This window comes from Eurosta solidaginis, chromosome 5 (assembly GCF_040869045.1).
Source record: "Eurosta solidaginis isolate ZX-2024a chromosome 5, ASM4086904v1, whole genome shotgun sequence".
Lineage (NCBI taxonomy): Eukaryota > Metazoa > Arthropoda > Insecta > Diptera > Tephritidae > Eurosta > Eurosta solidaginis.
In genome coordinates, this window is record NC_090323.1 from 85,997,591 (window position 1) to 86,009,658 (window position 12,068).

Sequence of the window (12,068 nt, forward strand, 5' to 3'; positions counted from 1 at the left end):
AAAAAGAGCTTTGTGTCAATAGAATTTTACTCTCTAAATTAAATTATAACATTAAATTGGAAAAAACTAAAATTTTTGAAAATGGCAGGGGCACCGCCCCTATTATGACTAAGCAATTTTCTATGTTTCGGGAGCCATAACTCGAAGAAAAATTAACATATCGCAATAATGTGTACACATATTTTCCTTATAGTAGAAAATATTTCTAGTAAGCATGGACGGGATCGGTTAAAGACCACGGAAACTTAGATAAAAAACAATACACTATACACATAAATTGAAATTTCATTTCATTTGACAGATTTTAGTAATAGCTTTAGTATCAGCTTTTCGCCTTTCTAACTTTAGCGATGGCTCTAACCGATGTATCCGACTTTTTTGCGACTATGATAAAGATAAAGTGTACTTTTTATTGAAATATGCTCTAACTTTTTTAGTGCATACTTTAACTTGACTATGAATATGCCCCATTGTTTTTAAACGGGCGATGCCACGTGTTATGTGGAAAAGTAATTTATCTGAAATGAAATATACAAATAAAGCTCACGCTGAGTAAATAATGTTCGGTTACAACCGAACTTAGACACCTTAAAGGGTCAGTTATACTTACATAGCATAGCAGGGCACAGCAACATTGCTCTCAGAAACAATATCTGTTCAATGAAATTTGCGTGTACTTTATTACACTATGCAGTACATTGCATTGCATTGCATGGAAGTCTATTGAATTTTGATTTTCATGTATGTGCTATGCGCGCGACTCTCTCACTAACCGTGCTGTTAACATTGTTATTGCAAAGAGTGGAAAAATGAGCATCACTCTCAGAGTAGCACATATTGCTTGCTTGTGGTTGTGTATACTTTATATACCCAACAAGCACTGAAACCAAAAATCTCAAATATTTGAGATAAACATTGATTCTCAGTTTGATATTCAACATTATTTATCATTTGAAACAAAATATTTTCTCGACAAACGTCGATCTTCAACTTGAGAATAATTTGGGACATACTTGAAAATTTTTTTTCTCTCAAATGTTTGAGAAAACATTAATTCTCAGTTTGATATTTAGCATTATTAATCATTTGAAACTAAATATTCTCTCTCCTTTTTCTCAGACGTTGTTCTTCAACTTGAGAATGTTTTGAGATATACTTGCATTTCGTTCCATCCCTGAAATGTTAACATAGCAAAGATATCGAAATCTGTCGAATCGGTGGATATTCGTCGATCTCTAATTTGCATACTTTAGTTGGAAATGTAAACAAGCGATTTTATTGAGCGAAGTTGGACATAAAGTAAAAAAATAAGGAAGTATTTATACATTTTAATAATATTAAGTGATATTGTACTACATTATGCATAAATCTAAACGAGTGAAAAGTGAAGTGAGGCAAATAATAAATTTGCTTACCGAAAGTGGCACAACAGAGGCACCAGGAATAATAGAAAGTTCAGGAATAGGCGCCAACTTGGGCGAAGATTCTTCTATTTCCAATAGTGTTATTTATGATCGAGGTGAGTCCGAAAGTGTCGATTGCGACTATTCGGAATCTGACATTGATGCAGAAAGTGAAATGGAAAGTGTTATACGAGAAGAGCTAGCTGGATGGGCCGTCCATTTTAATATTTCCACTGATGCAACTAATGGTTTGTTAGGAATACTTCGGAAATATATTACTAGCATTCCAAAAGATGGCAGGACATTGAAATGTACTCCCAAAATACCGCCAGTGTAAAAAATGGGGTCAGGAGAATATTTCCACTACGGTGTTGAAGATTCCTTACAGATTCTTTAATGAGAAAATCGTTCATATATTCTGAAATCCACCTCAACATAAATATTGATGGCCTTCCACTAGCAAATTTAAATTATCTTTTTATTACACCAATAAAGGCATCAAACTTTAATATTTATTGTTGCGCCACTTTAGACTTTTCCAGTTATCGATTTGAGCATTCTGTAGATGAAATATTAAAAAAAGTTGTTTTATTTCATAACTGTGAAAATAACGAATTCCCATTTTTACCACTTATTCGCTCATAGATGGATTTTAACAGCACATTTTTGTCTACTGGAGATAACCAAGTTACCAAACAAGGTAAGGTTTTTGACTATTCATTGTTTATTTGAAATTGTTTAAACTAATAGTCTATTACAGTTCATTTTTCAGATTTGGATAATTTGAAGAGGAATAGTGATGCCTTAGACAAGGAAATAGACGAATGGAGATCAAATTTATCAAAGGGCAATATTTGTTTACTTATTTATTATAATTTTTTGAATTAGTGTGCGATATGTTCAATTTGAATACCCAATTTTTTTATATTTTTAGTCAGGTTTTTCATAACATTTTCGAGTATGCACTTTTTAGTATAACTTTAGTATACAAAGTTTAAATTTTGTCCTTACGTTGTATGGAATAAATGGAATACTCGAAAATATTGTGAAAAATTTGATTGAAAAGTTAAAACAATTTTGGAATGAAGAATTTTATCCTTACTCCAAATCAGTCAAACCGTGTATATAAAATGATAAGCTTCCTTGAAAGTACTTTAGTTGGTATACGACTTAAAATACCTTTCATTTGATACCCCTATGGCATATCTTGCTGAATACTTAAAAAAAATCAAATTTGTGGCACCCCAGTAGAAAATCTTGAAACGAGGCGTGCTTTCCATATATATATTTATTTCATGCAATTATTTTTCTAATATTCATACATATCTATAAATTCAATAATTTCAGAAAATCAATCAACATAATAGTTGTTAAAGAGGGTATTGGAAGAAGTTAAATTATGCTCTAGTTCTGCAACTGTAAAAAGGAAACATATTTTACCGCAAAAACATTTTTCAGAAGTGCATGAATTTGAAGTAAAAATTCAAAGCTCTGAGAATAAATATAACGATTTGGTGAATATCCTAACAATTTAGCTATTCAATTAAAATGCAGCTATTTTATACATGTTTATTTTTTCCAGGTGGCCGAACTGCAGACTGTGCAAGTACAACTAAATTCATGAAAATGGCTTGGCGCAAAATAATAACTGACAATGTTGCGCAATCGTATTCCTGGCAAGGAACTAAAACAAAGACACCAGCTATGGCGCTAAGTGTAACAGGAGCACTGAAACTTAATTACGCGTATGATCTTATGGTGTGGCTTTAGTTATTTTGTTGATTATATTTAGAAGCCTTTTATCTCAAGTTTCTTAATGTGGCCAACGACAGTGAGTTTGAACGAGCGACAATCAACTTCTTCCAACACGCTAGTACTAGGCTAAATAAAGAGGTTGAATAAGAAAAACAGAAGAATACCAGCTTGCAATAGATTATAATCTATATATAATAATTATTAGATGAATTTTATTTATTTATTATTTAATGTTTCTTTTTCTTAAAAACACAGGATATTTCTCTTGTATTTTTGAACTACAAAAATGCAATTTGAATTTTTATATTAAATTCTTTTCACTTCTTCAACTAAATTGAAAGAACATTTATATGTGTAACCCGTAGGAGTTTTTCTAGCTCTTATGCATTTTTTGTAACCTTTTATGTACTTTTTTTTATTTATGTGAAATAATAGGCCATTTTCTTTACAAAAAAATTGTTGCTGGAATTTACTAATTGTTAATGTTTTGTATGAGCAATGACAGAAATTCGTAACTTCCAGTACTAATTTTTTTGTAGATGAACAGACTTAATATGTTAGGCTTGTATACATGTCACTAATGGGAACTTTTGTACCTCATCTGCACTTTCCTTTGCAACCTAAAATTATTGTGCTTAAGTTTTTTGTTTACCTATATGTGTACTTAATCAACAAGAAATAATATTTTAATGTACTCACCATATATGTATACCTAGTGAGAGTTTCTCTACATCCTATGCTTTTTTGTAACCTTGCATTTAATGCTTATTTTTTGGATTTTCATGAAATAATAACTTTTTTATAATATAATTTTAATTTTTTTATTCACGTATCTATCAACATTAAATAATATAAAATGTATACATATTTGTTACAGTATATTTTAATACAATAGAAAGATGGTTGAAAAACTGGTATGTAACTAATTTTTTGCATTGATATACTTTTTTGAATTAACTGAATAAAGAAAATTTAAAAAATTTGTCAAAACTCATAAAAAAGAACTCTTATTATTGGGTATAACTGGGTATTTCATTTACAGCATAGGTAAAACTGAAGAAACAATTAAATTAGAGTGATTATATTCCATTTCGTTCCACTTTATTATCGTTTGAGAAAACTTTGAGAATCCAAAAACTTTCAATTTGAAAATAAAGAAAAATTCCAAATTAAAAATGAGCCTTTTAGCTTGAGAATGCTATCAACGGTTATTTTAAATGCATTTGAAAACTAACGTTTGAAATCTGAGAAATTGACTGATTCTCAAATGTATCTCAAACTGAGAATGGACAAAAATGTTTATTGGGTAAGTACCTACAAACTTTATTATAAGTATTCCATTACCCTCGATACATCTTTAGGTGTTATTCTTTACAAAGGCAATGAAAAATATGTTTTTTTTTTGTTTCTTTAAATAATAACAGTTTCTAATATGAAAACCCGAATTGAGTTATTACAGCCTATGTGATTTATAGCAAAGAAAAACTTTCCCTTTATTGATAATCCAATGTTTTTTTCTGCACTTTGGTTTTTCTGTATTTTGCAATTATATAGCTTCCCAACGTATCTTCATGATATCTATAAAATTTTGCTTAAGCTCACTGGTCTCGTGGGCATCTCTGTTTATAAGTATGAAGCCTATATAAATATCCATATATGTATATACATATATTTTCCTTCGCTCGCGAGTATGTAATCACTACTTTAGTTATTTAGGCTAAACTATCCAACTTAGTAAATTTTATCACTTTAACTTCTGATGGAAATTTGACTGTGAAAAAATTGTTGTGGCCACCAAGTCAATGAGTTATTGGTCCACGTGGATTAAAAGGTTAGGTGCACCAAGTTTTAGGCAGAAATAATAGCCGTTTCATCAGATCCCTAATTGCTTTAAAGGGTCATGTATTTTAAGCTGATATCGATGGTATCTCCAAGCCCTTCTTTTTGATTGATGACGCCCAGGAACCAATTTGTGCTAACAGTCCCTGAAGCTGGATACAGGAACGGTATATGATTTGCGAACCTCCCGATATTTTTAAAGTTTGTACGTGATTGCGGAATATTATCCGCCGGCGATTATACACAAATATATTTCGCGAGATTACTTTATTTTAAGTTCGAAACATTGACCTGAACTTTTGCGTTTGCAAATAAACTTTAGCTTCTCCGATTCCGCGCGATAAAATTTTCATGTCTGCTTCCATCAATGCTCCAAGTAGAAAAAGGCCGATCTATAGCGGAAATTCCGTTTGACATCGCCCAACCGCCTTCAATTGACATATCAGCTGTTAATATTTCACCTCACTTGCAGATGTTTGTACAGGGTGGACAAGTCAGTACAAACAAATTTTAAGCAAAGCAAACTCAAAGTACCTACTCAGTAATATCACAATACGTATATTGTTTAGTTCTACTGACTCGCACTCACAACTGTTAGGGAAGAAGTAAGCATCTATAAAAATAGCATTAACACAATTGCTAGCCTGTTCCTCGAAAGGGTTCGCTGTGAAATAAAAGTTATCCGAAAGAGCGTTCCATCGAATGCCAAATGCTTTGACCATTCTCCCGTCTTCGAAATCCAGGAAGTCTTCATTAAGGAGATGGGATCTTGGGATGCCCTGTAATACCTCGTCGCAGTTGTCTGTCGATTTCAAGAGCGAAAATCCTGCATAGTCCATTACTACGACTACTTCTTTCCTGGCTTTGATCATCTGAATCTGATCTGAATCATCTGTAAACATCTCATTTAAATTATCTTCAGAACGTCTTTTGGGTTTTCTCTTTCCGGAAACTTTGGCGAGATTTTCAATTGAACAGCAACTGTTTCATATTCGTTTAAAATTGTTTCCCATTGGTTCCTGATCAACTTCGAATCAGCTAATAAGGCATCTAGATGTCGGACCTCAACATCTATAGTGGCGTCTCTAGCTTGGAGGACCAGGTTTCTTTCATTAATGGTAGTCAGTATTTTGAACCAAATTGAGGACAGCAAGATACATTCGAACTTGTTGATCTACTTGAGAATACCGGTAACATCTCCGTATGCTTGCGCAGTAAAATTTGGTTTTTGTCTGAAAAACTATGAAGAGAGCTCGGTATATTTTTTTAGGATGTCTCATCGTTTTGGAGAGCTGCTGAAAATAGTAAAACATTTTTGTACACCTCCGAAGAAAGTAATTGCAGCCGTACAACATTCTGCAGCATCAACACCACATAAATTGCGACTGTGGATTGCACAAGGCGAGTAATCAAGAACAAGTAGTTAAAATAGATAGAAAAAATGTAAACAACTAAAAAACAGTAATTGTGCACACAAATAGTACACTAGCAATTATATATCGATAGAAAAATTGGTACTACTAGTAAATTTTTTTTTACAAAATTTTTACTTGCAAAATTTTTACCATACATTGTTATTTATAATAGGAAGTGTATCCATGCTAAATCTCAAAAACGCCAAAAATGGACTCATTCCCTTTATCCACTGAACGACTCAAATAGTTCAACAGGCGAGTACTACTACTTTGTACCGCATATAGAAAATATCTCAACATAATAACTTCCTCTCCTAGTACTCAGTTCTCATAATCTTCAAAGAAGTAATAAGCCATAAGTACTTGCGTACAGTGTTGAACATAACAATAGCCGTGATTTTTTTTACACGTATATACATATGTACGTCTACGTTTGCGGGTAAAAAAAAAAACGCTTATCATCTCATAATCGTATAATTTATTTATTTTTATTTATTTATTTATTTAAAGTCGTCGCAAACACAAAGCGGTCGACTAATTATTGTAATAGAATGTAAATACAAAGCCATCCTTAAAACAAGTAAGGAAGGTTAAGTTCGGGTGTAACCGAACATTACATACTCAGTTGAGAGCTATGGTGACAACATAAGGGAAAATAACCATGTAGGAAAATGAACCGAGGGAAACCCTGGCATGTGTTTGTATGACATGCGTATCAAATGAAAGGCATTAAAGAGTATTTTAAGAGGAAGTGGGCCATAGATCTATAGATGGACGCCATTTAGTGATATCGCCATAAAGGTGGACCAGGCCTGACTCGAGAATTTGTTTGTACGACATGGGTATCAAATGAAATGTGTTAATGATAATTTTAAAAGGGAGTGGGCCTAAGTTCTATAGGTGGACGTCTTTTCGAGATATCGCCATAAAGGTGGACCAGGGGTGACTCTAGAATTTATTTTGTACGATATGGGTATCAAATAAAAGGTATTAATGAGTATTTTAAAAGAGCGTGGGCCTAAGTTCTATAGATGTACGCCTTTTCGAGATATCGCCATAAAGATGGACCAGGGGTGACTCTAGAATTTGTTTGTAGGATATGAGTATCAAATGAAAGGTATTAATGTGTATTTTAAGAGGGCGTGGGCCTTAGTTCTATATGTGGACGCCTTTTCGAGATATCGCCATAAACGTGGACCAGTGGTGACTCTAGAATTTGTTTGTACTATATGGGTATCAAATGAAAGGTGTTAATGAGTATTTTAAAAGGGAGTGGGCCTAAGTTCTATAGGTGGACGCATTTCGGAATATCGTTATAAAAGTGGACCTGGGTTGACTCTAGAATGCGTTTGTACAATATGGGTGTCAAACGAAAAGTGTAATAAGTGTTTTAAAAGGGAGTGGGCCTTTGTTCTATGGGTGGACGCCTTTTCGGGATATCGCCATAAACGTGGACCAGGGGTGACTCTAGAATGCGTTTGTACAATATGGGTATCAAATGAAAGGTGCTAATGAGTATTTTAAAAGGGTGTGGGCCTTAGTTCTATAGGTGGACGCCTTTTCGAGATATCGCCATAAAGGTGGACCAGGGGTGACACTAGAATTTGTTGTACGATATGGGTATCAAATGAAAGGTGTTAATGAGTATTTTAAAAGGGCGTGGGTCTTAGTTCTATAGGTGGACGCCTTTTCGAGATATCTCCATAAAAGTAGACCAGGGGTGACTCTAGAATTTGTTTGTACGATATGGGTATCAAATGAAAGGTGTTAATGAGTATTTTAAAAGGGAGTGGGCCTTAGTTCTATAGATGGATGTCCTTTCGAGATATCGCCATAAAGGTGGGCCAGGGGTGACTCTAGAATTTTTGTGTACGTTATTGGTATCAAATGAAAGGTATTAATGAGTATTTTAAAAGGGTGTGGGCCTTAGTTCTATAGGTGGACGCCTTTTCGAGATATCGCCATAAAGGTGGACCAGGGGTGACTCTAGAATTTGTTTGTACGATATGGGCGGCCTTAGTTCTATAGGTGGACGCCTTTTCGAGATATCGACATAAAGGTGGACCAGGGGTGACTCTAGAATTTGTTTATACGATATGGGTATCAAATGAAAGATGTTAATGAGTATTTTAAAAGGGAGTGGGCCTTAGTTCTATAGGTGGATGCCTTTTCGAGATATCGCCATAAAGGTGGACCAGGGGTGACTCTAGAATTTTTTTGTACGATATGGGTATCAAATGAAAGGTGTTAATGAGTATTTTAAAAAGGCGTGGGCCTTAGTTCTATAGGTGGACGCCTTTTCGAGATATCGACATGAAGGTGGACCAGGGGTGACGCTAGAATTTGTTTGTACGATATGGGTATCAAATGAAAGGTGTTAATGAGTATTTTAAAAGGGCGGCCTTAGTTCTATAGGTGGACGCCTTTTCGAGATATCGACATAAAGGTGGACCAGGGGTGACTCTAGAATTTGTTTATACGATATGGGTATCAAATGAAAGATGTTAATGAGTATTTTAAAAGGGAGTGGGCCTTAGTTCTATAGGTGGATGCCTTTTCGAGATATCGCCATAAAGGTGGACCAGGGGTGACTCTAGAATTTTTGTGTACGTTATTGGTATCAAATGAAAGGTATTAATGAGTATTTTAAAAGGGTGTGGGCCTTAGTTCTATAGGTGGACGCCTTTTCGAGATATCGCCATAAAGATGGACCAGGGGTGACTCTAGAATTTGTTTGTAGTATATGAGTATCAAATGATAGGTGTTAATGTGTATTTTAAGAGGGCGTGGGCCTTATTTCTATATGTGGACGCCTTTTCGAGATATCGCCATAAACGTGGACCAGGGGTGACTCTAGAATTTGTTTGTACTATATGGGTATCAAATGAAAGGTGTTAATGAGTATTTTAAAAGGGAGTGGGCCTAAGTTCTATAGGTGGACGCATTTCGGAATATCGTTATAAAAGTGGACCTGGGTTGACTCTAGAATGCGTTTGTACAATATGGGTGTCAAACGAAAAGTGTAATAAGTGTTCTAAAAGGGAGTGGGCCTTTGTTCTATGGGTGGACGCCTTTTCAGGATATCGCCATAAACGTGGACCAGGGGTGACTCTAGAATGCGTTTGTACAATATGGGTATCAAATGAAAGTTGCTAATGATTATTTTAAAAGGACGTGGGCCTTAGTTCTATAGGTGGACGCCTTTTCGAGATATCGCCATAAAGGTGGACCAGGGGTGACACTAGAATTTGTTTATACGATATGGGTATCAAATGAAAGGTGTTAATGATTATTTTAAAAGGGCGTGGGCCTCAGTTCTATAGGTGGATGCCCTTTCGGGATATCGCCATAAAGGTGGGCCAGGGGTGACTCTAGAATTTTTGTGTACGTTATGGGTATCAAATGAAAGGTATTAATGAGTATTTTAAAAGGGTGTGGGCCCTAGTTCTATAGGTGGACACCCTTTCGAGATATCGACATAAAGGTGGACCAGGGGTGACTCTAGAATTTGTTTATACGATATGGGTATCAAATGAAAGGTGTTAATGAGTATTTTAAAAGGGCGTGGGTCTTAGTTCTATAGGTGGACGCCTTTTCGAGATATCTCCATAAAAGTAGATCAGGGTGACTCTAGAATTTGTTTGTACGATATGGGTATCAAATGAAAGGTGTTAATGAGTATTTTAAAAGGGAATGGGCCTTAGTTCAATAGGTGGATGCCCTTTCGAGATATCGCCATAAAGGTGGGCCAGGGGTGACTCTAGAATTTTTGTGTACGTTATGGGTATCAAATGAAAGGTATTAATGAGTATTTTAAAAGGGTGTGGGCCCTAGTTCTATAGGTGGACGCCTTTTCGAGATATCGCCATAAAGGTGGACCAGGGGTGACTCTAGAATTTGTTTGTACGATATGGGTATCAAATGAAAGGTGTTAATGAGTATTTTAAAAGGGCGTGGGCCTTAGTTCTATAGGTGGACGCCTTTTCGAGATATCGACATAAAGGTGGACCAGGGGTGACTCTAGAATTTGTTTATAGGATATGGGTATCAAATGAAAGGTGTTAATGAGTATTTTAAAAGGGAGTGGGCCTTAGTTCTATAGGTGGATGCCTTTTCGAGATATCGCCATAAAGGTGGACTAGGGGTGACTCTAGAATTTTTTTGTACGATATGGGTATCAAATTAAAGGTATTAATGAGGGTTTTAAAAGGGAGTGGCCCTTAGTTGTATATGTGAAGGCGTTTTCGAGATATCGACCAAAATGTGGACCAGGGTGATCCAGAACATCATCTGTCGGGTACCGCTAATTTATTTATATATGTAATACCACGTACAGTATTCCTTCCAAGATTCCAAGGGCTTTTGATTTCGCCCTGCAAAACTTTTTCATTTTCTTCTACTTAATATGGTAGGTGTCACACCCATTTTACCAAGTTTTTTTTAGAGTTATATTTTGCGTCAATAGACCAATACAATTACCATGTTGCATTCCTTTTTTCGTATTTGGTATATAATTATAGCATTTTTTTCATTTTTCGTAATTTTCGATATCGAAAAAGTGGGCGTGGTCATAGTCGGATTTCGGCCATTTTTACACCAATACAAAGTGAGTTCAGATAAGTACGTGAACTGAGTTTAGTAAAGATATATCAATTTTTGCTCAAGTTATCGTGTTAAAGGCCGAGCGGAAGGACAGACGGTCGACTGTGTATAAAAACTGGGCGTGGCTTCAACCGATTTCGCCCTTTTTCACAGAAAACAGTTATCGTCCTAGGAGCTAAGCCTCTACCAAATTTCACAAGGATTGGTTAATTTTTGTTCGACTTATGGTATTAAAAGCATCCTAGACATATTAAATGAAAAAGGACGGAGCCACGCCCATTTTGAAATTTTCTTTTATTTTTGTATTTTGTTGCACCATATCATTAATGGAGTTGAATGTTGGCATAATTTACTTATATGCTGTAAAGATATTAACTTTTCTTTTAAAATTTGAATAAAAAAAAATTTTTTTTTAAAAGTGGGCATGGTCGTTCCCCCATTTTGCTAATTTTTATCAAGCAGACATAAAGTAATAAGAGTAACGTTCCTGCCAAATTTCATCATGATATCTTCAACGACTGCCAAATTACAGCTTGCAAAACTTCTAAATTACCTTCATTTAAAAGTGGGCGGTGCCACGCCCATTGTCCAAAATTTTACTAGTTTTCTATTCTGCGTCATAAGCTCAACTCACCTACCAAGTTTCATCGCTTAATGTGTATTTGGTAATGAATTATCGCACTTTTTCGATTTTTCGAAAATTTCGATATCGAAAAAGTGGGCGTGGTTATTGTCCGATATCGTTCATTTTAAATAGCGATCTGAGATGAGTGCCCAGGAACCTACATACCAAATTTCATCAAGATACCTTAAAATTTACTCAAGTTATCGTGTTAACGGACAGACGGACGGACGAACGGACGGACGGACATGGCTCAATCGAATTTTTTTTCGATACTGATGATTTTGATATATGGAAGTCTAAATCTATCTCGATTCCTTTATACCTGTACAACCAACCGTTATGCAATCAAAGTTAATATACTCTGTGAGCTCTGCTCAACTGAGCATAATTAAAGAGTTTAAAAGAGATACATAGAAAATTAATATGTTA